We start from the raw sequence: 27,938 nt of genomic DNA on the forward strand, positions 1-27,938 counted from the left end.
TCTATTGTTAGTTGACCTAGCACATCTGAGATCTATTGTTAGTTGACCTAGCATATCTGTAAACAGATATGCTATAGCATATCTATTATCAGATATCTATATCAGATATCTATAGCATATCTGTAAACAGATATGCTAGGGCTTCATCTTTAAATATGAATGCCTTTGCTGTTGTAGGGGGATGGTTAGCCTTAACCACAGAAGATGATAGCATAAGGCTTCTCATGTTTCTTCTTCTTCTTCTTTTTTTTTTTTTTTTTTTTTTTTTTAAGGTACAATAGGGCAAATACATCCATGCTCTAGGCCCAGTGGCACCAGTGAGATTAAATTTTGGCTACTATGTTTCAAGAACGTAATGATGCAACAGAATGTCTCCAGAAGTGGTTAGGATTTTAGTTGCACTGGCATTTTTCAATCTCTTGTACATGGCAGACGGGGGGGGGGGGGGGGGAGGGGGGGGCGGGAAGAGACTAAATCTATTGCAGTCATTCAATTATTCTATCCTTGATGGTTGAATTACCGGAGCTTGTGGTTATATTTCCATCCCATAGTCACTAATACACTGATGGCCTTTTGACTAGTAAGTGGATAGTAACCTTTTCTTTTCAAGGTGGCAAAAATATATATATGTGGGAGGCTCTGACAATCTGTTATCCAGGTAAAGGACAGGTATTACTTGGGCTAAAGAATAGTCGATTTCTGGCATGCTGTGTTCTGCAAGCATGTCTGAGGTGTATTGGGTGTTTGAATTTGCTGTGCTGTAGGGAATATTATTGTTTATTGATGGAATGTTGGTCAAAACGTATTGGGAGGGAGCAGCATATGTGTGTTTTTTGCCCAAGGATTCAAAATAATTCTACACTTACAATGCTCAGTTTACAAGTAAAAATAATGTTTTTCTAACTGAGAACAGCACACCCTTAAAGGCTACTGAACTTGTCTGGAAGTAACACTGTGGGCATAATCTAAAAACAATGGGATTGTGTAAGTGAAGCTAAGAGCATTTATTGATGCATTCTCATTCATTTATACTTCACACAGTCCCATTGGCATAATAAACATGGTACATAATAATGACTAACATAATTTGTCCTGCAGACCCTTTTTTATTGGTGATGAAATGATAGATGACAAGAACCCAGCCAGACTGACTCCAGGCTGAGTTTGTGGGTCTAGTGCTTAGAACAATCACTATGAAATGTAATTGAGCTGCTCCTCCATTGCCCTGCATCTGCCTTGTCATTTACACATGTGTAAAGTGGATACAAAATGCCACCAAATCAGAATCTTAGAGGGAAATCCTGGCACCACTGAAGTCAGTGGCAAAACTCCCATTGACTTCAACAAAACCAGGATTGCACCCTTAGGCTACGTCTACACAGCTTCCCTCTTCCGCAAAAGCCTATGGAAATGAAGCGCAGATTAGCATATTGCCACAATTCATTTGCATAATTAATTAGGAGCCGTTTTTGTGCAAAAAGTCGCCGTTTACACAGTGCCTTTTTGCGCAAAAAACTCTCTTGAGCAAGAGCCGTTCTTCCTCATTTTTTCAGGAAGAACGGCTCTTGCGCAAGAGGGGGTTTTGTGCAAAAATGGCTCCTAATTAATTATGCAAATGAAGTGTGGCAATATGCTAATCTGCGCTTCATTTCCATAGGCTGGAAGAGGTAAGCTGTGTAGACATAACTTTAATATCTTGCAGCCATCTATGTGGCCAAGTATATGGTGAGTCAGACTAGGGAACCCCGCAATGCTGTTTTTTTCAATCTGTTTTTTAACTCAGAACCACACTCTTAAGTAAACAATTCCTTCTTGTATCTTCTTCTCATGGGCTACTCCAGTGGAGGCTGGGAGCAGTGGTCCCTATAAGCTGAGCACTTAGGCAGTCACCCAGAGAGATTCAGATGCTGCCCAGCTGATTAGCAGAGTGCCCACAGATGATAGCGTGTGTTTCTACTGGTGGTGCACATCCACACATGCAGCGGTGCACATTACAAAATTTATTCAGCACATGGATGGAAAAAATTAGAGGGAACATCGGCTGGGATAAAATTCTCTCTCTCTCTCTCTCTCTCTGTTTTTCTTTAGGAGACAGAAACCATGATTTCTATTGGGGCTTCCCCTAGACAGTATTAGCTAGATAGTTTTTGAATGTAGTGTAGTATTAAATTGCAGGAAGGGAGAATTAGACATTAGGAAAAACTTCCTGATTGTCGGGGTGACTAAGCTCTGGCATAAATTGCCTAGGGAGGCTGTGGAATCTCCATCACTGGAGATATTTAAGAGCAGGTTAGACAGACTAGACTTGATGACCACTCAAAGTTCCTTTCGGTTCTAGTACTCTATGATTACAGCTTTTACAATTTTTTCTTTAAACAGAAGGCACTGAGGCATAGTCAGAGCCAATGTCAAATGGACACTCCTTCTGATGACAGTTCTCAGAAAATCAAATGAATCATCCATTTGGGAAGGGAGCTCACTACCTGCCTGATACTGGTAAAGATTCTGTTTAGTGTTCTTTCAGTCTACCTGAATATTGTCAAATGATTCATCATTTTAGGTTCTTATTAGATTCATCAGTACTCCTGGCCTCTCAAGTTGCATCCTGGTCCAGAAAATCTTTTGTTTCATCTGCAGCTAGCCAAAAGATAACACCCTTTTTTCTCAGATGTCAAGTGAACACTGTTATCCACCTTGAGGCATGACTGTTGCTATGCTTTGTACCTAGCAAGAACCTTGATGGTCATAAGACACTTTAACTAATGCAGAATCAGAATAAAGCTTTCAGGTAGAGGGAAACCTGCTGTGCTGTTTCCCTTGTGCTGGCTGTAAGTCCACCTCTGAATGATATTTAAGGTATCACTCAGTTTACCAAAGGCTCAGAATGGGTTACAAATAGAACTGAATGAAATGTGTTGCCTCTTTTTCAGTGAAAAATGAAGATTCTGCAAGATTGTGTGAATTTGTATCAGTTTTAGCATATTGATCATTTCAGGGCGAAAAACCCAACTAAGTCGAAAAGAAAAAAATGTGTTTTGAAAATGTCAAAACAAACACTTCAGTTTTTCCATTTGAAATGAGTCTGTGTGTCAAAGATTCCTTTAGTTTTATTTCAAGAATTCAAAAGCATTTAAAATGGTCAAAATCAAAACACTTCCACTTGGTCAAAATGACACATTTCATTTGACCAGAAACATTTTTTTTCTGGATTCTCAAAACCTTTATTACTTGCCTTGCTGTTATTATAGAATGGATCAGCTGAGCCCTGCTCTTCCCTACCCATAGGAAGGCGAGCTCATAGGCAAATTGAAGGACACATGAGCTCCCTTGGCTATACCTCAGTATTAGCAATGCACGGACTTATGATGCTGATGAGACCTCAGGTCTGTAAAGTTTCTTTTCACATTTGTTTTCTCAGTCCAATTGAGATTGCTAGTTGGGTAAGCAATTGAGATTGCTAGTTGCTTTTTCTTTATAGTCTTCTGAGATCTTTGGATCTGCCAGCCATACTAATCCACATCTGTCTGCACCTTTGCTTATTAAATATTATCTTCCCCTATGCCTTGCCTGCTCTTTCTAGGGAGGGGAAAGAGTGAGAGCACTAATTAGATTCTGGTGCCAATTTACTGATGTACCACTGCCTGTTTACCCCAGGAGAGAGGGATTACTAGAATCCTGGAGCTCTCAGCAAAAGTTACTAGCATGAGATATTTTGTAGTAATTCTGTCACCAGTAACATCCAGATACTGTCTTTTCTCCATGTTAAACTCACCAATATATTATTTCATTTTCATTTGAAACCCCACCTTAAAAAAAATCCCATAACACTTTGTATAGCAATAGCCATGGTTTTATGGCTGCAATAAGTTTCTAGATATTTTGGGGGCAGAGCTTGCAGTGTTTCTATACAGCACTTCATTATTTTTTTAAACACAGTCATTGCCATTCCAGGTGTTGATATGGAGGAATTTGTTATGGGAAGATAAGCTGCACATGCCATTTGCTGTTGGAAAATGTAAAGTAATGAGGTAAGGTACATTTACGGTTTAACAGCAGCATGGCGTAGAATACAGAGCAAGGATGAACCTGAGGGGACTGCGAATAACCCACTTTATCTTTCTGTGAAATATTTAGCAGCAGTGTGTAGGCAATGTCTTCTGTGGAAGCTATTTTGATATAAAACGAGCTTACAGCGAGACTGCATTTTAAATGGAGTGAAGTGTAATGTGTGGTCTTAGATCACGATAGAATGCTACAAAAAACGTGGCACATCTTTTTTATTATTTCTATTGTGGCAGCCTTTAGAACCTCATCAGGGATTCTGGGCCTTATTGTACTAGCCATCGCAAAAACAACTAACACAAAGCCCATCCCTGCCTCAGAGCTCACAATCTCGGAGCTTAGACAGTACCCAACGGATGAATTAAACTCACAACCCAGGAAGGGGAAGGAGGACCCGTAACAGTAGAACAAAGAGTGATGACAACAGTGAAGGGACAGGGCAGAGGCTCCTCAGCCTGTCTACTTCTCATGGAATACTCTAATGGTGGAACATTACGTTGCCAATTAGCAAGTGAATTCAGTGTCCAGGGGATTCCCTGTTGGTCAGCCAGGATGAAATGATTATGGCTCATTTACTTGTCTGTGTCAGGGCTCTTGTGGGCTGTTTGGGGATCTTTCTTCTCCTGCTGTCCAATTGCTAATCTATTCCATATAACACAGATGCTTGCCAGTGCAAACGTTTGACTGGGAAAGACTAGCATGACTTTACTGCTAGCCTTCCCACAAATAGGACTTGCTGGTTCCAATGTATGCAGAATGTGCCCATCAAAGTACAAAGCTAATTCCTTTTTCCGTTCCAATGCCCCTTCCCCGCCCTTGGGAATGTATTTGCTGATATTTGCCCAGCTCTAGTTCAAATATGCAGTAAATTGCCAAGCAGAACAATAGAAGTGAAAGAGAGTAAATCAGACCTAGAGAATGCTGGGCAAAGTAATGGAAAAAGAAGGAACCTGACAGTGCCGCCAATAACTGGGTGTTTGGTATTAAGATGTGGGACACATGGGTTGATTTGATTTAATGCTGAGAAAAGTTAATTAATCGAAACATATGAAAAAAATAAGAATCCCAGGGAGGTAGCAGCAGGAACTGACACATTCCCTTACAGTGAAGGAGAATCATAATAGAAGCAGAGGATTTTAAGAGTCTTGCTATTGAATTGTTTGTCTTTGAGTTTGCAACATGGGAGGGTTGTGTTCCTTGGTCATAAATTTTCTTTTGCAAACTGGACTGAAAAGGAGGGGGGATGGAATCAATTACAAACCATATCAGACATTTAAGTTTGAACACACGACCTTGCATGAAATCTTACTAGCAATATAAACAGGACTGGTGCCAAACTAAGCACCAGAAGTATTCAATAATAAAATACAGCTGTCTCCATTGGCATTTACCCATGAAAGTTTGTCATTTTTACTGTTAGAAATGCTGACAAAGAGAAATATGTCAAATGAAAACATTTTTTTCCAGAGGAGGAGGCTTTCATGAACTGCAGCCTAAATATTCATTTAACATTTGAACATTCCATAAAAATAATTTATAACATAATTTCTTCTTAGAAACTCATTTCAACTGAGCACTTTCCAAAGACCCTGTCTGAGCTTGGCAATGCTTGCAAGTTTGCTTTCAAACCCATAATTCTTAATTATTAAAATACTCAATATACACTTTTCTTGGATTCTAGCAAAGCACATCAAAGCAGGGGGCCCCCTTTGCTTCAGCTTAATGCACACCATGTCAGCTAAGAAGGAAATAGGAGTGACATGGCTCTGAAGCGTATAAGGGCTTGGATTTTGCAACCCTCATTTATGCAAGCCTCCCCAAAAATCTGCACAGAGCTGTTTGCATGAGTTAGGGCTATTTGTATCAGGGAGGCTTTTTAGGGCTGAATCCTATGCAGGCACTTACTGTACCTTTTGCTCACAAAATAATACTGTGAAATGGAGAAACCTAGAAATAGACCAGCACTTGTTAACAATGATAGGTCACCCTACCTGCTGACCTTGAGGTAGTTACTTGTACCTTGTGGCAGGCGAATAGAGTCCTTGAGATCCCAGATAGGTGGGTCAGGTTTTCAGTATCCCTCCCATTCCCTAAGCATTAACAGGGAGGGAAAAGAGAGTGACACATATAGGGAACTGTTAACTTCTCTGGGTATGCTCTGTAGCTCTTACACACTGTGCATATGCCTTGCATTAGGAGAATCTTCTGGGTCAGTTTAGCTTATTGAATATTGTGTTATCTGATTGGCTGCTTGTTCAAGTTCTTTATTTCTATGCAGCCTGTCATCTAAATAGCCATCTAATTAAAATGCATAGTGCTGAAGGGGTCAGGTAAGTATGACACACCCCAAAGTAATAATATCTCTCAACACAAAGGGCCACATCCTGAGGTTTTTAACATCATCCTTTCTAAAGCATAGTGCAATTGATGTCCATGGATCTTTTGTCTGATTAAAGGATTTGGCCTATAGGTTTAGGTTAAAGAATCCCATTGTAGAGAAGTGGAAAATTGCCCCCTCCATTAATCCCTTCACTGGATACCTGTCTCTTACCTCAGCAAATTCAAGTTTCTCTTCCTCACCTACAGGACCCTACATAGCCTTGTCCCCATTTGAAAATTTGCTTCCTGCCCCTCCCCCAGTTCTTTGGCCTCATGGCTGCTTCGATTATAATCATCCCTCTTTGCCCACAGAGAGCTTTCTGTCCTTTCAAGAGCCCTCCTCTTCTTTCGTCTCTTCTCCTGTGGTCTTCACCGATGAAGGCACCAGAAGGAGGCATAAATTATGCCACTTGGACTTCCTTAGGCTCAGGTCTGAGTAGATAGTAATCAATTTTACAATCTTACACTGATAATGAGAGGATATAAACTTCCTCTTCTGAAGCCCCGCCTTGATTTCTTAGTACCGAATCAAAGGTCCATAAACTGAGAGATGCATTGAATTCCTGACTTGAGTGCATGTACGTGTGTGTGTGTGTGTGTGTGTGTGTGTGTGTGTGTGTGTGTGTGTGAGAGAGAGAGAGTGTGTGTGAGAGAGAGACTGTAAAATTTCCTCTTGTTAAAATTATGGTCCCTGTAGTGTTCTACTTGTTAAAATACTGCATAGTCATAAAAATCAGTTTGAAAATTATATGATCAGTCTCAAAGCAACTACCATCAACCGTTCTCTCTGTCAGTCCTTTACAGTTTAAGTACTGATTAAATTCTACAAAGGTGGTCAGAAATGACATTCCAGGTTTGTGAAGCTGAGATTGCTTTGAGCTTGTAGGTAATACATGGTCCAGCAATTATTAATGTTTAACTGGGTGACATTGCAAGTAACGAGAAGACACTGTAACTTTAAAAGAGTAATTTTTTTAAAGGCTAAGAGTGGCTGTTATCTTTTTTAAAAAAATTCTATATTTATTGCAGCTCAGCCCTTAACTCTGGGCTGTGCTATGTAATAATAATGGAACTGTTCAGACAGCAATTTACCAATGTGCTTGAGGCCCTGTCAAACCACATGGAGTAATGCCATAATCAAATTCACAATGTCTTATCTTCTTCAGATAAAGTAATCATCAAAGGAGTGCTGGCATGAACAGAGAAAAGATTCAGGGCGCACAGACATACTCTAATATATTGAGCTGCGACACAAATTGGGCTGTCCTTGTTTGCCTTTCTTCTCTGTCTCTGTTTCCAATTGGTCTGCCAAAGCAATGCTGCTAGTTTGGTTTCACACCATCTATTTAAGACAATAGGTCTTTCAAACAAATACATCTAGAAAGGGTTAAAACTCAGGCTGCAGTGTTTTCTTCCCATTTTCTTCTTATTCCCTTTAACACACTCATGGGCTGACATGATAAAGAGTAAATCCACAGACTAGAGATTTTCTGTTAAATCAATAAAATATTGTTTTAAAACTGAGTTAAGTGCATTATCTGTCCATTACTACATTGTGGTTTGCCCTCAGTCATGGAACTGAGACAAAGGTTCCCACAAGGCAAATCACATTTGTAGTTTAACCTAATTTAGATTTTCCATATAGGGGAGCTATTTCAGGGCCTCTCTTCTACAGGGTACATAAGCACATGCCTAACTTTAAGCATATGAGTAATCCCACTAATGTCAATGGGACACATACACAGGTAGAGATAAGCTTAACAAGCATATTCGGCTGATTCCTAATTACTCAGTATCAGCAAAGTAAGAAGAAAAGACAACCACTATCTGATGTTAATGCCTATTTAAAGAGCAATCATTTCAAATGTTTAATGCATTACAAAGGCAATTTTCCTTGCCTTTGACATTTGCATTTTCACGTCAAAAGCTATGAATGGGACACATCCAGCCTACTTAATTAGCTTCATTATTGTGGGTACTACAATTGACAGATAACTGCTTTTGCTGTTATGTATATCTTGGATTGTGTTATTTCCACTCCAAGTCATCTGGATGAAGTGGGTTTTACCCATGAATGCTCATGATCCTATATATTTGTTAGTCTTTAAGGTGCCACAGGACTACTCGTTGTTTAAAAGGAAAGAAGAGAGAATCAGATTTTCCATCAAACTGTAGAACTTTAGTACTGGAAAGGGACCTCAAATTCACCAAACTCAGCCCAAGCATTGTGGCAGGACCAACTAGATCATCCCTGACAGGGAGTTGTGCAACTCGTTTTTAAAAATCACCAATGTTGGTGATTCCACAACTTCCGTTGGAGTTAGAAAAGTTTTCCTAGTATTTCACCTAAATCCCTCTTGCCAATTAAGCTCATTACTTCTCCATGCCCACTGAAGGTTGGAAGATAATTGTTCTAGGATATTAGTATATTAGCAGATACATTATATTGTAGAAGGATATTTCATTCATGATTTTTTATAACCCACAGATCTTTTTCAGTAGTACTACCACTGAGGCAGTTATTGCCCTTTTTGCCAATGTGTATTTGATTTTTTTTTCCTTGAGTGAAGTAATTTGCATTTGTCCTTATTGAATTTCATTTTGCTGAATTCAGACCAACTCACTTTTTCAAGGTTTTTCAGTTCTAAACCTGCCCTCCAAAGTGCTTGTGATCCCTCCTAGCCTGGTGCCATATAAAAATTTTGTAAGCATGCCCTCAACTCCTTTATCCAAGCAATGTTTGCCCTTCTCCAGTCTTCTGGTACCTCAACTGCCCACCAGCCGTTTTCTAGGATTACTCTAATGGTTCTGAGATTGCTTCATCCAATGCCTTAAGCATCTTAAGATGAATTTCATCTGGCTATGCTGACTTGAATACATCTAACTTATCTACATATTCTTGAATCTGTTCCTTCCTTATTTTAGTGTTCATTCCTTTCCCCTTGTTAATATTGTATTGAGAATTTGTTCACCATTACATTTTTAGAGACGACTGAAGCAAAATAGACATTTAACACTCCTGTTTTCTTGATATCAAGAGTCAGTAGCTCTCTTTTTCTGTTCCATAGTGGACTTATACTTTCCTTCATTTTTCTCTTCCTCCTAATGTTTAATGAACTTTTGTCACCTACCCCCCTTGAATCTAGTTTAAGGCCTGCCTCACTAGATTATTTAGTCAGTATGCGAAGATGCTCTTCCTCATCTTGGTCAGATTAATCCCACCACTTCCCAGCAAACCTTCTAGATCCCCTGATCTAGAAAACTGAAGTCCTTCCATTGACATGATATGCACAGTTATACGTTCCCCTTCAAGACATGAGTGGCCCTCCTTGGGCCCTGATCCTCAATTGGAAGGAATGAAGAGAATAAAACCTGTGCCTGATTCTTTCACCCTAGCTCTCTGAGTCCTATAGTAACTGTTGATCTGCTCATGGTCGTATCTGGCAATATCATTAGTGCCTACATAGCCGAGCACCATGGAGTAATGGTCACTGGGACAGGTGAGCCTTGATACTTCTCCATTATGCCTTGGATGTGGGCTCCAGGCTGGCATCAGAAAACATCATGTCAGTATATTTCTAAGGGCCTGATTCAAAGGCTAGTGAAGTCACTAGGGCACATCTTCACTTGCCGTGCCAGATATCACCATTCTGGCATTCTATTTAGCAGGCCTAGTTTAGACCCATAAATCAAATGCTGAGGGCAGCTCCGGCTGGCTCCTGTACTTCTCGCAGTTGGGAGGAGTTAGGAAAACCAACAGGAATGTTTGGTCCTGTCACCCTCCCTTTGTGTGAATGCCGCCTAAGCTGACTCCAGCTACGTATTCTACACAGCTGGAGTTGCATACCTTAAGCCAGCCTTCCAGGTCTAGCATAGACCTGGCCTAAAATTCTTTCTTTTGACTTCGGTGAGTTTTGGCTTTGAGCCCAGTTGAACAAGTCAAACTGGCTATGCCCCAGTGATACAAAAATGAATGCAAGGCCTAGCAGAATCTTGCTCTCTCTCTCTTTTATTTTTAATTGCAGACTACTTTTGCAGCTTTTATTAGCTGCAAGACAATGAAGGCCCAATCCTGCAACCTGCTGAGCACTGTGAACTCTCACTGATTACAACGAGAGTTGAAGGTGCTCAGCATGTCACAGGAAATATGTAGCAATTTGCAAGACTGGGCCCTTATAACTATGTTAATTCTTTCATAATAAGAAATAGCTATCTTCCCTAAATGAGCTACACTCACAATTAAACCAAAGAGCATTTACATTCCCTAGGACTTCAGCACTTATAATAAAGGGAAGCATATTTGAGCCAGGCCTTTTTAGCCTCCCTCACAGACATAGTTTATTTGATTTTTGACCCCAAATCTGTAGCAACCCATGCTATTATTTCCCAGTGTGAATGAACTCCAGCAAAAATTGTAATAAAGTTGTATAATTCAGACCCTGAATATAGATTTTTTAACCTTAACTTAAATCTATTTTAAGATCTCTAAGGCCCACAAGTTTTCTATTCTGAAGGGGGAGTGAAACGCATAAAAAAAATGTGTAAGAAAATGTACTGCAACACTACGGAATTCTAACCACTCCTTCACTGAGATTGTTTTTGCTTTACCTTGTTTTATAAAGTCAGATTTTGGAATAAGCACAACCCCAACAAAAGTAAAGGAGCCAGAGCTGTTCCTTTGAACAAAAGGAATGTTTTTTGAAAAAATAACGATGAAGAGCTGGCTTGTGCTTTTATAACTATGCAGATGCTAGGTAGCTAGAGCCACACACAATAAAGACCATGTACAATGAGCCAAATACTCTCCACACTAGTAACCCCATCCAAGCCCACCAATTTCAGCGCAAATCCACATGATATAAATCCTGACACAATTTGGTCTTTGATCCCAGCTGTAGATAATTTGGGCCTGCTCCCATCCGCAGTGATGTCAGTTGCATAGGCTCAAATGCCTCTTTTCATATCTCCAAACAGAGGACACTCAGTGCATATGGATTCTGGCTAAAGCAGAGTCTGGCTATAGGGGTGCAGAAGGAAGCAGTTCCCTCCTGTCTGCTTATTCTGTAGAACTCCATGGGGTCACTTTGGGTTCTAGCACCACATGAGGGGAGAGGCTGTCCAAGTTCTACCTTCATGAATGCACAGATCACAGTGGCACCAGTTACTGTGATATTCTTTGTCCCTGTGAACTAGGTGCCCTGGGGTGGAGCAGCAGAAGCATGGTCATGCTGGGACTCCGTATACACTGTATATACACTGTATATACACAACTCCATATACACTGTATGATTAGATGGTGTTTTCGCAAGCTTTGAAAGTGCTGGAGCAAAAAGGAACAATTTGGGGTGGAGTCTCTGGATCCATACTATGAATATAGTGCACGGAGGGGCAGTGTAGCTATGCCATGCTGCAGACTGGGGGATTAGTGATTGCAGAAAGTCACAGAGCACTGCATCCCCACGGCTTTCTTCGGGACTTGGGAAAGGCTGTTCCAGTCTCCGATTAGCTCCCTTGTGTGGAAGTCCATTGTCTCTCTTTGAACAGAGGTGAGATATCACCTAGAGAGGAATGTGACAAAGTGGTGTTGAACCACGAAAGCTTATGCCCAAATAAATCTTTAAGGGTATGTTTACACTACAGCTTTATTTCGAAATATCTAATTTTGAAATATTATTTCGAAATAACTTATTTTGAAATAATGTGTCTACACACAAAATGCATTTCAAAATAGCTTTTTGCTATTTCGAAATAGCACGTCCACACTGATTGGACACTGAATCGCATTTAAGGCCAACCGGAACTGGTTCCGGCAGGGCATCAGGTCAGAAGTTACCTTGTGGCCAGGGCAGCCAGCAGGGCACCCTGGGAAGGGCTGGAGGCCCCCTATTTTGAAATAAGCGTCTACACAGTGCTTATTTCTAAATAGCAATTCTGAAATTGGTGCTATTCCTCGTGGAATGAGGTTTACCAATTTCGAAATAAGCCCTCCCCTATTTTGAATTAATTTCAAAATAGCAGTTGGCTTGTGTAGATGCTAGGAAAGTTATTTCAAAATAATGGCTGTTATTTCGAAATAACTTTGCTCTGTAGACATACCTTAGTCTCTAAGGTGCCACAGGATTCCTCGTGTTTTAACAGATCCAACTAACTTGCCTACCCCTCTGAGACTTGTTACCTAGAGAGGAGGTGAAATGGAGTAGAGCAGCTGAGGAAGGGTTTCTGAAAACTGGAGTATTCTGGTGGGAGTGTGCTAATAAAGTTTGCGGATGACACAAAGTTGGGAGGTATTGCCAATTTAGTAAAGGATCGGGATATCATACAGGAAGATCTAGATGATCTTGTAAATTGGAGTAATAGCAATAGGATGAAATTTAATAGTGAGAAGTGTAAGGTCATGCATTTAGGGATTAATAACAAGAATTTTAGTTATAAGCTGGGGACACATCAGTTGGAAGTGACAGTAGAGGAGAAGGACCTAGGAGTAATAGCAATAGGATGAAACTCCTGGTTGATTACAGGATGACTATAAGCCGTCAATGTGACATGGCCGTGAAAAAGGCTAATACGGTCTTGGGATGCATCAGGGGTGGCATTTCCAGTAGGGATAAGGAGGTGTTAGTGCCGTTATACAAGGCATCGGTGAGACCTCATTTGGAATACTGTGTGCAGTTCTGGTCTCCCATGTTTAAGAAGGATGAATTCAAACTGGAACAGGTACAAAGAAGGGCCACTAGGATGATTCAAGGAATGGAAAACCTGTCTTATGAAAGGAGACTCAGGGACCTTGGCTTGTTTACCTTGGCCAAAAGAAGGCTGAGGAGAGACATGATTGCTCTCTTTAATTATATTAGAGGGATAGGGTATGTCTACATTGCCACCCTAGTTCGAACTAGGGTGGCTAATGTAGGCATTCGAAGTTGCAAATGAAGCCCTAGATTTAAATATCCTGGGCTTCATTTGCATCTTGCCGGGCGCTGCCATTTTAAAATCCCCATTAGTGCGGACTCCGTGCCCACGGCTACATGCGGCACGGGGTAGGTAGTTTGAATTAGGCTCTCTAATTGGAACTACCATTGCTCCTTGTGGAATGAGGTGTACTGGTAGTTCGAATTAGAGAGACTAATTCGAACTACCTACTCCGTGCCGCGTGTAGCTGCGGGCATGGAGTCCGCACTAATGGGGATTTAAAAATGGCGGCGCCCGGCAAGATGCAAATGAAGCCCGGGATATTTAAATCCCGGGCTTCATTTGCAACTTCGAATGCCTACATTAGCCACCTAGTTCGAACTAGGGTGGCAGTGTAGACATACCGATAAATACTAGGGAGGGAGAGGAATTATTTAAGCTCAATATCAATGTGGACACAGGAACAAATGGATATAAGCTGGATACCAGGAAGTTTAGACTCTAAATTAGACGAAGGTTTCTAACCATTAGAGGAGTGAAGTTCTGGAACAGCCTTCCAAGGGAAGTAGTGGGGGCAAAAGACTTATCTGGCTTCAAGATTAAGATAGATGGGTTTATGAAGGGGATGATTTGATGGGATAACATGATCTTGGCAACTAATTGACCTTTCACTATCAGTGGTAAATAGGCCAATGGTGGGATAATAGGAGTTACTATAGAGAACTTTTTCCTGGGTGTCTGGCTGGTGAGTCTTGCCCACATGCTCAGGGTTCAGCTGATCGCCATATTTGGGGTCGGGAAGGAATTTTCCTCCAGGGTAGATTGGCAGAGGCACTGGAGGATTTTCGCCTTTCTCTGTAGCATGGGGAATGGATCACTTGCTGGAGGATTCTTTGTATCTTGGGGTCTTTAAACCATCATTTGAAGACTTCAATATCTGAGCTATAGTTGAGAGGCTTATTCTAGGAGTGGGTGGGTGAGATTCTGTGGCCTGCATTGTGCAGGAAGTCAGACTAGATGAGCACAGTGGTCCCTTCTGACCTTAAAGTCTAGGGGTATGTCTACACTAGCTCGTTAGTTCAAGCTAAGTAGGGTAATTAGGGCAAGTGGAGTTGCAAATGAAGCCCGGGATTTAAATATTCGTTTGCATGTTCCCGGGTGCCGCCATTTTTAAATCCCCCTTAGTCCGAACTGCGTGCCTGCGGCTACACGTGACACGGAGTAGGTAGTTCGAATTAAAGATCCTAATTTGAACTACCATTACTCCTCGTGGAGGAGTTACATTCCATGAGGAGTAACGGTAGTTCGAATTAGGATCTTTAATTCGAACTACCTACTCTGTGCTGCATGTAGCCGCGGACACGCAGTTTGGACTAAAGGGGATTTAAAAAAGGCGGTGCCCGGGAACATGCAAATGAAGCCTGGGATATTTAAATCCCAGGCTTCATTTGCAACTCTGCTTGCCCTAATTACCCTATCTAGCTCAAACTAACGAGCTAGTGTAGACATACCCTAGGAGTCTAATGTAATGGAGGAGTTTCTCATTTTCCATATAAATAGTGAATCCTGCACCGCAGCTGGAAAAGCACTTGAGGGAATGCTGGTACCCTCTGGGGGTTACATAGATTTGCAGGGGTTTTGTTTCCCTGTCACCCAAAACCATTAACCATTCTATCCTGGACAATTCACACATTAAAGACAATTACAACAGGGGACTTCCACTGGATTAACACTTTAGGGTTGGATTTGTGCTAAGGGGTTGGTAAGTGACTGAGCTGTAATGTTGTAATTGTGCAATGCTCTGTTTTCACTCTTCGCTTCTTCCCAAATGTCTATTATCGGAAGCAGGGAATCACCATTACAAGCTGGTATGGAGCACAGATCCCTATTAAGATTAAATCTGGTCAAAGTTTGCTAGTCTGAAGGAGAAAGAAGAGCTGTTTAATCCCCAGAGAGTAACTAAGCAGGTGCTTGTCTCATGACTTGAACTGTGAACTCAGTTCACATGAAGACGTTTAACTATGCATTTTCTGTGCTGTCGATTTCTCCTGTGTTGAGAACTAGTAGTATCCTCTCCAGACACTTATCTCTAACCACACTTTGCCCATCCCTCCCAAGAGTCCTTGGGACTCTTGGGGTTTCTGACCCTGATGATGAAATAGAGACGTGTTTGCAGTATGCTGACCCCAGACAGTTTTTCCATTTCATTCACATGCTGGGAATTGTGGGGCCCGATCCCAAACCCGAAAATATCTTCTGTTCATCACCACTAGGAAGGGGGGTTCTCAAAGTCAAGGAAATAATAACATTTATTAAAAGGGTTAGACGGAATGTGTAATTAAAATATTGTCAAAACGAAATGCCAAATATAATGGGACTGAAGCTGTGAAGAGTGGGCAAATATTAATATCCCTGTATCTGCCTCCTTGCCCTGCCCCTGCAAGGGGGGAATGACAGGAGGAAAGGGATTCTTGGGAACAACCAGGGACATCTCTTGGATGGGGTTCAGGGGGCAGGCACTTGGGATCCAGGGACTACTGCAGGCTCATTGTTCTCCTGGATATGCAGGGCAGTCCCCCAACAAGGAGGTTGGGGTGCCAATGGAAAGTTTGGTCCCAGGGGTCCCGCAGGGTCCGTGTTCTCCTGCCTGGTTGGGGGGGGGGAGGGAGCCCTCTGACTCAGCAGGACCATGGGCAGCAGCTGAAGGAGGAGGAAGTGGTGGTTCATGGATGTGTGCAGGAGCCACAGCAGCAGATGGGCCCCCAACTCACTTGTCCATCACTTCAATAAACCCTTCCATTCAAGAACACTCCTATTCCCTATGGCACGCCTCCTGCCCCATGAACCAGTCTGGGGTCTGATTCCTGCAGTGACTCAGTATCCTCCTTAGTATCACTGAGGATGGGGATTTCACCCAGTTCCTCCATATGGAGGTGCAAAATCACATGCTCTTCATCTTCTGGGGCGGCCTTCTTGCCCTGCCCTGCCCTGCCCCAACATCCTGTTGAACAATGAGGCAGGCAGGCATCACAGGGGGTCATGAGCCCATTCAGCTTCTGTCCATGACATGTATGACAAACCCTCCTAGAGCTACTGTTCAAGACTTTTTCCCTCCTGCACAGGAGCCTGGAGTGCTGTGTACATCCTGGCATGGAGCCGGAGTCCACTCAACGTTCATCCAGTCCAGCCTCCATGACATTTCCTAGTAGAGGTGAATGGTCCCACTGTCCCACTGACTACGGTCAGCAGCTGCGTGTGGTTAGGGGCCAGGTGGTCCCGCATTGTGCAAATCAAAAGATTGTTCTGATGCAGTCCGTGCACCCCACTACCGCTTATGAAGACTGCTGGACAGGGACTGGGCAAGGATCAGGAAGAAAAGGATTCCCTACACTGTGGGACTAAGGGTGGAGGATTATTGAAATGAGATCTGGTGCACGTCCCATACCTCCATCTACACCACAAACCAGGGGTCATGCCGCAGCCTGAGGGTGTACTTATCCACAGGCCCAGCCAAAGGATTGCAGGGCCCAAGGCAGGATGCTGGGAGTGGGTCCCCAGGCCGGTCGGAGGATGGTGAATACTCAGCAGCGCAGGGCCCCGAAAGCGCAGGGCCCAAGGCCTTTGCCTTGCTCGCCTTGCTCTAGGGCCGGTCCAGCTTATCCACACCCTTCAGGTGTGCTTGTTTATCCCCATGCACCTTGGGTATGTCTACACTACCCCGCTAGTTCGAACTAATGTAGGCATACCGCACTTGCAAATGAAGCCCGGGATTTGAATTTCCCGGGTTTCATTTGCATAAGCCGGGCGCCACCATTTTTAAATCCCGGCTAGTTCGAACCCCGTGCCGTGCGGCTACACGCGGCACGGAGTAGCTAGTTCGGATTAGGAGTGGAATGAGGAGTACAGCTAGTTCGGATTAGGAAGTCTAATCCGAACTAGCTACTCCGTGCCGCGTGTAGCCGCACGGCACGGGGTTCGAACTAGCCGGGATTTAAAAATGGCGGCGCCCGGCTTATGCAAATGAAGCCCGGGAAATTCAAATTCTGGGCTTCATTTGCAAGTGCGGTATGCCTACATTACCCCGCTAGTTCGAACTAGCGGGGTAGTGTAGACATACCCCTTCAGATAGCTGTTTCTGAGCTTAGAAGTGGACAAGAGGGAGGTTCAGGTGGAACCATGCACTTGGGCACATGTATGTTGCTAGGGTAGATGTACCCAATGAGAGACTTCCTCAGCAACCTTGTGTCAGCATTGGCTGCAAAGCTAAGAACACAATTAAGCTTCACAGTAACTCAGCAGCGCCGCTCTTTTCCTCCCCCTTTGTTTCCCTACACAGCTGAAAAATGAAGGGTAGTACATGCCTGTGGGACACAAGTAGCACGAGGCACCTAGCTACTAGTACAGTGCAAGGATGGTATGATGCCCCCTTGCACGTCAGGCCACGAGGGGCATCATTACAAGTAAAAGGAGTATATACATCTATTTCACCTGGCTGATCCCCCAAATCAGTCCACAAGGGAGATTTACTAGTAGTGAGAAACCATCAATACCTAAAGCCTCCCTTGTTAGCAAAACACTGGCAGACATGCTGTGCAATACAAATCAATCAGTTATAATAATCATTCATTAATAACACTTTATAACCAAGTGACACTTTTTGTCTGAGGATCTCAATTCACTTCCTATGCAAGGGTATGTGCAACCTGAATTCTACACTGCATATAAGGTCATAGGCAAAGTCAATGGCAGAACCGATAATGGCTCTGTTGAGCCAGGCTTGATCTAACCACTAGAAAAATCGGTTCCCTTATACAATCGCAGATGTCAGCGATAGAAGACCTAATGTTCTTGCCCATCTACCTTATCCACCTACCTAATCTTTAATCTGCAATTTTGTGTCACCCATGATAAAATCAGTACAAAGTTTCTGGCTCCTCTCTTAAATTAGAAAGCATCTCCATAGCAATAAGATCATGGAAGCTCCACAGGCAAAATCCTCAACATAAGACAGGTTCATGAATTCAACCCTCTGGTGGTGAATAGTTTTTACTGACATTCATTCAGACTTCTCAGAACTAGCCAACAAAACCCTGTTGGTTGTCAATATAACGTTGGCACATCACTTTGAGTGAGTAAGTACTGATATTCTACTACAATGAATTTAAAACACAAAGATAAACAACCACACAAAAATAAGTGCCATAGTTCCAAAAAGATTTTATTGTACCACCCTGACATTTACATGAGCTAGTTCCAAACTCTGTGGGTAGTCCTGTTGAAAATAAAGGGAGTAAGACTGGCAAAACTGAGATTCATGCCTGCACATTGGGGGTCTGACTTTTTAAAATTATATTAGACTGCAAGTTGGATCTGGAAGTTTAGCTAGTGATGGACCTACAGAGAGAAAACAAAAAGTATATTCCCTTATTTAGCACCAAGTCCATAATTTTGAATCAGTTTCACAGATTTTTGTATTGCAAAATTCTTCAAAAACCCCCCAAAAACCTCAAGCCAATGACTCAAATGAAAAATAAAACCATAACTATGCTTTTGTAGGGCTTCTTATCACAAAGCACTGAAGAAATATGAACTAATTCTCACATCATCTCAGACAAGGAAGTAAATGCAGGTATCCCAGTTTCACAGAGGTATGAAATAGGTTCATACACATCCAAAGTTGTATATTGAATTGGTAGCAGAGCTAAGAACAGAGGAGCATGAGTCCAGATCACAGGCTCTGCATTCTAACCACTTAACAACACTGCAAAATGGAACTGCAAGCAGCAATTAAAGGTGGATTGCGAACTGGTTTATGCCAATACCACATTTTGCCAATGCTATACATGAGTGACCCCTTCTAATTACAAATAGTCATACAATAGTTAAACAATACAGGTTGGTAAAAAACCAATATTTTACTCTAGGCTATGAGTACAATTTATCTGCCATAGCTACTTTTCACACCAATGATTTCCCAGTCCTTTCAGTGGAAGCCCATGGAGATATTATAATAATGTCAACCAGAGAGGGAAGGAAAGACAGATAGTGAAAGTCTCACCCAGGGATGGCCCATGTGAAGGGGCACACTAACCTGGTGCATAGATTGGCAGGGAAAGAGTTAATTCTTTCTCCTTGGGGTGAGTTGAAGGCACACAGCTGCCTGCCCTAAGTGCAGAGTAGCAGAGCTGAGCCAGCTGGAGAGAATTTATTAATTCCCCACAGGAACATTACAAAAGGGATGAGCTGGGCAGCGTGGAGGTCTGACAGTGATAGTCTAGGGCAGAAGGATCTCTAGGGAGATCCTTAATGCAGGGTGGGCAGGGGACCAGGAATCCTTTTCTGAGGGAAATCTTATCACCTTGGGTCCTAAAAGGGCAGAGCATGTTTTACAGTGCCACCTCCATTTCCCAAGGGAGCACAACTTAAAGGGGTTTAGCTCCTCTCACAGACCTGGAATGCTTTTCTACTCTCTCTAAATCAGAGGATCAAGCCCTCTCAGGGGTCATGAAATTACTGGGGGGAGCTGTCAAATTCCACCCCAAACCCAGCATTGCCCCCAGCCTTTATAATGGTGTTAAGTATATTTTTAAAAGCAGTTTCAATTCACAGTGTGTGTGTGTCTGTATGTACACACTCAGAGGCTTTTTTGATCTGAGGAAGTGGGTCTGGCCCAAGAAAGCTCATCATCTAATAAACCATCTTGTTAGTCTTTAAAGTGCTACATAGTCCTGTATTTTGTTTCAGCTACACCAGACTAACATGGCTACATTTCTATCACTATTCTACAGAGGCTTGTGTGTGTGTGTGTGTGTGTGTGTGTGTGTGTGTGTGCGCGCGCACACAGAGGCTTGCTATATGAGAGGGTCACCAGGACAAATGTTTGAGAATCACTGCTTTAAGAAGCCTCTAACTCAAGAGGCTCGCTACTACCCAAGCAGTTGGAACTTGACACCCACACTTAGCTAATTGGAGACAATAGTGCATTGGGGGTTTTTAATAATAGCTAGAGAGGAGGGGGAGGGGAGAGTTATCCTTAGCGGCTCACAGATCCTCAGTTGAATCAATTGGCATGGCTACACTGACTTATTCTAACCCATTGTGTTTTGCCTAACATGAATTACCTGCTTGGAAGCTGCTCCTGAAATGTAAGGCAAAACTACTGAGCCCTGAGTGGATGCTGGCTAATTAGGTGATAGAAAAAGAGAAACTTTTTCCTAGACTAGAGCCAGAAGGATACTGACTAGAGACTGTCCAGTACCTGAGAAAGTTCTCAAACTGCAGTGGCTATTAAGCAAAGCCAGCTTGTGCTTTTTTGTTTTTTTGTGCAGACACTAAGTCATAGCATTTAAAAATACAAACATCTAGATAATTAGAGGAACTTCAAATGCATCTTCATGGCTTTTCCAGACAGGATGACCTTGTCAGCTGTTCTATTTTGTATCGATTCCCACAAAGCCCAGCTTTTCGCAGCCTTCCGTTTCAGACACGGCACCTTGTTCCCCTGTATCTTGACGCAAAGAAATTAGATAAAAACTATTGATTAGCCAGGCACAGCGGGGAGGGACGTGTCTGTAACCTTCCTTTGTCTCGCAGCATGGCAGCTGAGGCAGCAGCAATGGGATTCTGCGCGAGGAGGACCGGGATGAGGTCACACTGCTGCGAAGGGAAAGAAAAGACAGCAGTCAGCTGGAGCGCTGGCCCTGCGCAGAGTTTGTGATATTGTTTGCCGGACTGGGACTGGAGGGTCATTTCTCCCCAGGATAAAGTTGCATTGTTTCTCCACTGCAGTTAGCTGGATTTAAAAAACACATTTGTATAAACAACCCCCTCCTATTTGTATAAAGAACCCTCTCCGTCCCTTAAAGTTGCTGACTACAGGAAGGGGGAAAGTAAAATAAATGGATCAGTTATTTATTACAATAATGCAGGTTCCCACCCTCTATGTTTTTCTCAGGACTGGAAGCTATGCTGAAATCCCACCCCCTGTTCAAAATAGATTTAATAGGGATTTTCAAGGAACATGAGCCAATATGGGCTGCACTGGTTAAGTAATATTTTAAGTAGCTATCGATTAAGTAGCTATAGCAGCATTTTATTGGAGCCATTTCTCAGCTGAGAAAGAGAGGAATTTATTTCAGTTCTGTTTCAAGCAATAGACATCCCATCCCATCCCATCCACCGAGAAACTTCCAAACAACACTTTATCTCCAAGTACTTTTCCCATTAATCTCTCCCATACCCCAGAAGGCTGGTGAGCCAACGCTATAGGTGGAGAAACTGAGTCATGGACATTGTGTGACTTGTCTAATGGGACTGCATGGGAATCAGTTAGAACCCAGGAACATGTGACCTCCAGGCCTTTGTGTTAGAATAGAACACGATTTGTATTCTTCTACTTTCCTGAGGTAAGGAGTAGAGGAAATATGGAAACCAATAATAGTACATCTCCATGCAGGGGTGGATATAGGGCAGAGTGAGCGGGGCGGCCGCCCCGGGCCCCGCGCTTCAAGAAGCCCCGCGCATGCGCAGTGGCGCCACCGCGCATGCGCCGTGGCAAAGGGGAGCCCCGCAAAATTGGGCTGCCCTGGGCCCCGCAAAATGATCATCTGCCCCTGTCTCCATGTGAGGTGAAATCATACCCTCTGATGATGGTTAAGATTTTAAAGTCTGTTCTGACAGCTCCAGCGTCCTGTCTGCTTTGGAAGGGACAAGTTTTTGAGCCTTGAGTAAACAAGCAATGGACAGCGACAGCAGTAGCTGGATAGCAAAATGCAGCTCGTGACCTTTGGGTTATATAGTAGTCAGCACTTGCAGCTCAGTAAATAACCCAGCACAGGCAGAGGCTGGATTTTTAGTTGCCTGGCATTATTGTACAGAAGTGACTGTCTGGGGTACAAAAGTGACTGGGGTTAAGATGCCTGTTTTCAGATTGACTTCTTGCCCCCATAACAGAATGATTCACTGAGCATTCTTCAGGTACAACTTCAGTGTTACCCTCTCTCCTGGGTCTGCTCCCATGGAGTTTCCTGTTGGAAAAGCAAGCCCTTTCCTTATCCTCCCTTCTCCTGCTTCAAACCATACTTGTAGCTCAGTATAAAAATACGGACCAGACCATAGTTAGGCTGCACAGCTGCATCCTGTTTCTGGCTCTGCCGTAATCTCCCCGTGAGATCCAAAGAAAGTCACTCTCTGCCCCTCAGTTTACCACTGTAGTCTTGCCCCTCCCAGAGATGACAGTACTCCCTCCCAGGTTGTTGTGAGACTTTGTTCTTCTATGTCTATAAGGCCCCTAGAGATGGCTGATGCAAGATGCTCTAAGGCCTTGTCTACACTAACATGTTTTGTTGCCAAAACCTGCCTTTTGGCGACAAAACAGGGAGAGCGTTTACACTACAATGCAACTTTTGTTGGGAAAAACACCCTGTTTTGCTAACAAAAAACTTCCACCTCTGCAAGAGTCTAGCAACGTAGCCATGAAATGTCGACGATGGGAGTGTAAAAGCCCTAGCTCAGTCCTGGGGCTTGGGACTGTGTTCAGGCCAGTGAACAAACCTCTGCAGGCCCTCTTTAAGCCCAGGTCCTGAGTACAGGGTGGAGCAGGCAAACAAAACACAGTTCAGCAGTTTTAGGTCAGCCCAGACCCTGGTGCAGGGCAGAGCGGGCAGACAAACACAGTTCAACTGTATAGGGGCTCAGGCCTGACAGCAGGCCAAGCTGAGTTTATCGGGCCACGCCCAGGGTCCAGGCAGGGCAACCAACCAACAGTTTACAAACAGCAATCTTAAGCAGTTATGGGCTCTGGGCACTCTGCAAGTGGAGCTAATTGTTTATAGGGCCCAGCTTTTGATCAGAGCAGGGCAACAAGCACAGTTACAGGTAAGGGCTCAGACCTGGCCGTAGGTTGAGCAGCAGTTTACAAGGCCCAGCCCTTGGTCAGGGAGGGGCAACAACCAGTACCAAGAGTTAAGCAGTTTACAGCTCAGACTTGTGGACAGGCTGAACAGAGGTCGGGTCTCCTTGCAGGCAGAGAGCTGACAAGAGCAGGGCTTTTATCCCCACAGGGTGGCAAGGTGAGGAGTTGCAGGGAGGATGCAGGTCCACCCGCTTCTCTGCGTCCCAGCCCAGGACCCTAACAGTGGCAGTGCAGGCTGCCACTGGGTCGGCGGGGATCCTGGCCGCAACAGGCCGACCAGGTCAGGGGTCGGCGGGGATCCTGGCCGCAACAGGCCGACCAGGTCAGGGGTCAGCAGGGATCCTGGCTGCAACATGCTGCCCAGTTGACCTCCATTGCCTCAGCCAGCCCTCGGTTGTCTTCCCCTGGGCTGCTTCCCAGTTTCCCCTGGGGGCCTACCTGGCTCCACTTCTGCTCTGTGGGGTCAGCCAGGGACAACAGTGCTGGCAGTGCAGCCCAATCTCCTGAGTCTGGCAGGGGTCCTGGACAGCCCAGCCAGTGGTTTGGGCTTGGTGGTGGTCCTGGTGACCCTGGCCCATCTTCTGGGGCTGGTTGTGGCCCAGGTAGCCCAACCCAGTCTTCCCTCCTGGAGCGGGGTAGCCACTCCTTCCTCCTCAGGAGCACAGGGAGAGCATCTGGCTTGCACACCTGCCAGGATCCAAACTGAGCTCTCCGCTCCTGCTCTAATAGTCCCAGTCCTGTCTTTCTGCTTCCTGTAGGCGGTGCTGGGGTGCTCAGGCACCACCCACCAAGGAGTCTTAGGGAGTGCTTCCCCTTCTGGGTCAGCAGGAGGCCAAGCTGACTCATTACAGGGAGGTAGGAAAACTGGTTTGACGGTTTTTCACTTTTGGCGACTTTTGCCTGTCGACAACACTTTGGTCGCCAACCTTCCCAGTGTAGACGTAGGAGACAGCAAAGCACGTTGCTGTGCTCTGTTTAATTTCACGACTGCAGGGGTTCTCAAACTTCACTGCACCCTACACCTCCCTTCTGACAACAAAGTTGCTACATTCTTTTAATAGCCAAGCTCCCATTGACTTCATTTGGAGTGATGGGTGTTCAGCAACTCTGAAAACTAAACCTGATGAGTCTGAGGTGGGACTGCCAAAACAGAGGTGCTCAGATGCAGCAGACCTTTGACTTTAACAGGATTCAAGAAAGAACTAGATAAATTCATGGAGGTTAGGTCCATCAATGGCTATTGGCTAGGATGGGAAGGAATGGTGTCCCTAACCCTATTTGTCAGAGGCTGAGAGTGGACGACAGTGGGTGGATCACTTGATGGTTACCTGTTCTGTTCACTCCCTCTGGGGACCTGACATTAGCCACTGTCTTTGAAACTCATGCTGGGCACCCAAAGTTAGAGACACTGTTGAAAATTATATGTTCTTATGAAGAACTGGGAATAGATTACAAGTTGCCTGATTTCAATGTTTTGCCTCAGTCCAAAATTAACCTTTCATCTTATTTAATGAATGTACTGTCTGTATATCGCTTTACTCTGTTTTCATTTAAGGTTAGATAGCCACATCCTGTATAAGAGTTGATTACCACTCAGTCCTCTGCGTCTAGCACATCTGAGTCATGTTTACCACCGCTTCAATGGTTTCCTGGAGCCTTAACTCTGCACATCTGGTGTGGATGGAAGTTACTCACTTGCCCTGACATTCTGTACTTTGAAGAGACATTTTGCAGGAAGCAAGTCCCTGGATATCTAGGAATGGTGAAAATGGTTAGCATGGATAGGGTGGGTGAATTCATTTTCTAGATTCCTCCAATCCAGCACAGTCCCTCACCAAAGCTATAAATACATTACACAGAGAAGATCTGCTTCTGATGGAAGTCAATGGGAGTTCTGTGATCAGCTTCAGCTCCTAGCTCATATGTTGTACACTGTTGTAATTCTGTTGCAATTTTGCAGACTGTGTGTACCTCTTCCTTGTTGCAGCTCAGACATTAAACAGACATTTCCATCAGTAAGTGTTTTCTGTCTTCCCTTTGTTACCCCAACCTGCCAAAATCAGAGGCATCTGACATGAGAGAAAGCCAGTTTTGTTTAATTCATCTCAGATTTATTTTGTGACATTTCCTGGATGCATTTACCCATCACATTATTAAATCAGGGTTTATTTTCTGGAGGCTAGAGCTACAGCTTTGGCTATATTTCTATACAGAAATTTAAATAATGTGAACACATAAAGAAATTGGTCCCTTTCAGGTGCGTTTTGCAGATGACAAGAGCACACACTTAATCACAGGCCTCAGGCCTTTTAAAATAATAATCTTATTTTTTTCATCATTTGAAATGTTAACAGAGAATTTTCACAGAAGAGAAGGGAACCCATCATTTGTTTTTTTGGCAATTTGTTCCTTTAATTATGATGAATCACCATTTGGCAACAGCACAAAGGAATATGCTTTTGCACATCTTTGTTCCTTCAGAGCGACTGGTAGAAGGTCAATCTTCTTCAAAAAGAAGTTCAGCTATCTATCCATAGGAGCCTCTTAATTTGCCCCACAAAAAATTGGAAGGGCTTTTTTGCCCCATGGGAAGAATACTTGGTTGTGTTTCACAGAATATATTTGTTGCTGTCAATTTGGGTGAAGTCTGGCTCATGTGGCAATCTACAAAGTTCCAAGATCAAAGTGATCTCATCTCCTAATAATATTCTGAGTAGTGATGAGTAAGACACAGTGAATTGACAAATTTTCTGCTGAAGTAAATAGATTCAGCTTGATGACTTCATTAACATTTCACCCATATGTATCACTAGAAAACTTGGCCTTAAAGGCTTGGTTTGGCTCAGATTAGAGATCCAAATTTTGCAGCTGGAACTTACATCTATATGAAGGATCATTCAAAAATGTGCAAGGTTATTGAGACATTTGCTCTAGAAAGAGATTTAGAAATCTCATTAAAATAACCTTTCTTATGACACTTCTCGCATGTTTTGGAGAAACAAGTGAAGTTCGTTTTTCTGCTTCCGACTCAGAGACAAACAAGGGGAGAGGTACATGCAAGTGTAAAAGAAAAAGATAAATGTAATATTTTTCATACCTCATAAAGGGTCCAGATTTGGCTTGGTTCATGAAGCTAGACCAAAATTTTATTCATTCTCCCCCCACCCAAATCTGGCCTACCCATACCTAGTGGTGATATTTTACTAAAATTCTCTCACCTCTTCTAGAAAAAGAGACAAAGGAACAAAAAAGTGGTGTATTTAAGAACAAAAGAATGAAGATGGTTTTATTACACTCTTTTGGGGCCATTAAATCATTCCATATTTAACACTAAATAAAAGTCATGGTCCACCTGAAACTTTGGGAGACCGAATGGTAAAATCATTTCGATCTTCAGTTAATACATTCCATCCATTACACAACTCTACTAAGACTCCAAAAAATGGGCAAGACATTGATTTAATTAAATTACATGAATTAAAAAGACAGTTAGAGGGCTGAACAATAGAGTGGGTTTGTTAATTATGAGCTTTGGTAATTATGAGCTACATTGTCAGCCATTGGAAGTGAGAGGCATATTTACAGAATCCATAGTATGTTTGCTCTGGTGCGTCCCATTCTGAACCTATACAATGACTGAATAGAGCCTCTGAGTCCATGGAATTGGCACCTTTCATGAGCGCTGAGCTGCAGATTTTATTTTATTTAAATACATTTCAGAAATAATAAAATCTCAGAACATCCCACTTTAAACAACACATACATTACTTCAGCCTGCAAATATGGGCAAAAAGCTATTGTGTGAGTGTGACGGAGTGACTGCCCCACACTGGCCTAACAAGGGTTAAACCCAGCCCTGGGAGAGGGCTGATTGGGAAGCCCACAGCTATGGCATGTAGCAGCCAATTAAGGGCCAGTGGGGCAGTACAATTAGAGGCTCCCGGAGAGGAGAGCACACAGTTGCTCTAACTGTGGAACTGGAGGGACCTGGCTACCCGGGAAGCTACAGAGGCTTCCTGAGACAGCGGTGCGGCAGAGGGGCAGGCTGAGCTGGGGAGCTCTGGCCTGACACAACTTCCAGGCTGCAGGATCTGAGGGGGTATGTCTACATTAGCTCGTTAATTTGAGCTAAGTAGGCAAATCAGGCAACCAGAGTTGCAAATGAAGCCCAGGATTTAAATATCCTGGCTTTATTTGTATGTTCCCATCCGGCCGCCATTTTTAAATCCCCCTTAGTTTGAGCGAACTGCCCGCGGCTACACGTGGCAGTTTAAAGTTAATCCGAACTAAGTCATTAGTTCGGATTAACTGTTACACCTCATTCCACTTAACTTTAAATTGCCATGTGTAGCTGCGGGCAGTTTGTTCGAACTAAGGGGGATTTAAAAATGGCGGCCGGATGGGAACATACAAATAAAGCCCAGGATATTTAAATCCCGGGCTTCATTTGCAACTCCGGTTGCCTGATTTGCCTACCTAGCTCGAATTAACGATCTAGTGTAGACATACCCAGGAGTACTAGGACTGCAAGGAGGCAGCCTGGGCAGCAGAAGACAGCAGTTCCACATCCCCTCTCCAATGATGAGTGGTCATTTCAGTCTGTAGTTAGCCCCTGAGGCAGGGGCTAGATGGTTGGCAGTGGGTCACTGAGGCAAGGTGGGTATAGGGAGCTGGGCTC

General features: G+C 43.5%; 1 long non-coding RNA gene across 1 annotated transcript; it reads left to right on the forward strand.

The window, feature by feature from the left end:
* Positions 1 to 1,689: 1,689 nt before the first annotated feature.
* LOC112546164 (uncharacterized) lies at positions 1,690 to 25,423 on the forward strand. Its single transcript, XR_003089795.2, has 5 exons — positions 1,690 to 2,496; positions 3,249 to 3,383; positions 3,952 to 4,028; positions 20,941 to 23,540; positions 23,583 to 25,423. It is a non-coding gene; the product is annotated as an uncharacterized LOC112546164 (long non-coding RNA).
* Positions 25,424 to 27,938: the final 2,515 nt, after the last annotated feature.

The sequence above is a fragment of the Pelodiscus sinensis genome, chromosome 18 (genome assembly GCF_049634645.1).
Source record: "Pelodiscus sinensis isolate JC-2024 chromosome 18, ASM4963464v1, whole genome shotgun sequence".
In the NCBI taxonomy this organism is placed as follows: Eukaryota; Metazoa; Chordata; order Testudines; family Trionychidae; genus Pelodiscus; species Pelodiscus sinensis.